This window comes from Pterocles gutturalis, unplaced genomic scaffold (assembly GCF_000699245.1).
Source record: "Pterocles gutturalis isolate BGI_N339 unplaced genomic scaffold, ASM69924v1 scaffold44690, whole genome shotgun sequence".
NCBI lineage: Eukaryota > Metazoa > Chordata > Aves > Pterocliformes > Pteroclidae > Pterocles > Pterocles gutturalis.
In genome coordinates, this window is record NW_010139954.1 from 1 (window position 1) to 322 (window position 322).

A 322-nucleotide genomic window follows, 5' to 3' on the forward strand; every position below is an offset into this window, starting at 1 on the left:
TATATATATAAATTCCCTTCTTTCCCCCATGAAAGCAAACAGTACTTGCTAATGTCCTCTTGTCACTAGAAGTTGGGGTAGCGTGAAGCTTGGAGCCCATCAGAACATGAAAGCTGCCTGCAGCATTCACACGCTTGTTCCGTCACTAATTCTAAAGAGCCCAATTCTTCTCCCTGTCGTTCAAACTGCAGAGCTCCTCAGCCCATACAGCCGTTATCCTTCCCCGGATCCTCACCTCAGCAACAGTGCTCCGTATCCAGTCGACCACCGACTCAAAGTCTACCAGGCTGAAGAGCGGCTGCTGCTTTGGTCGATGCAGGCT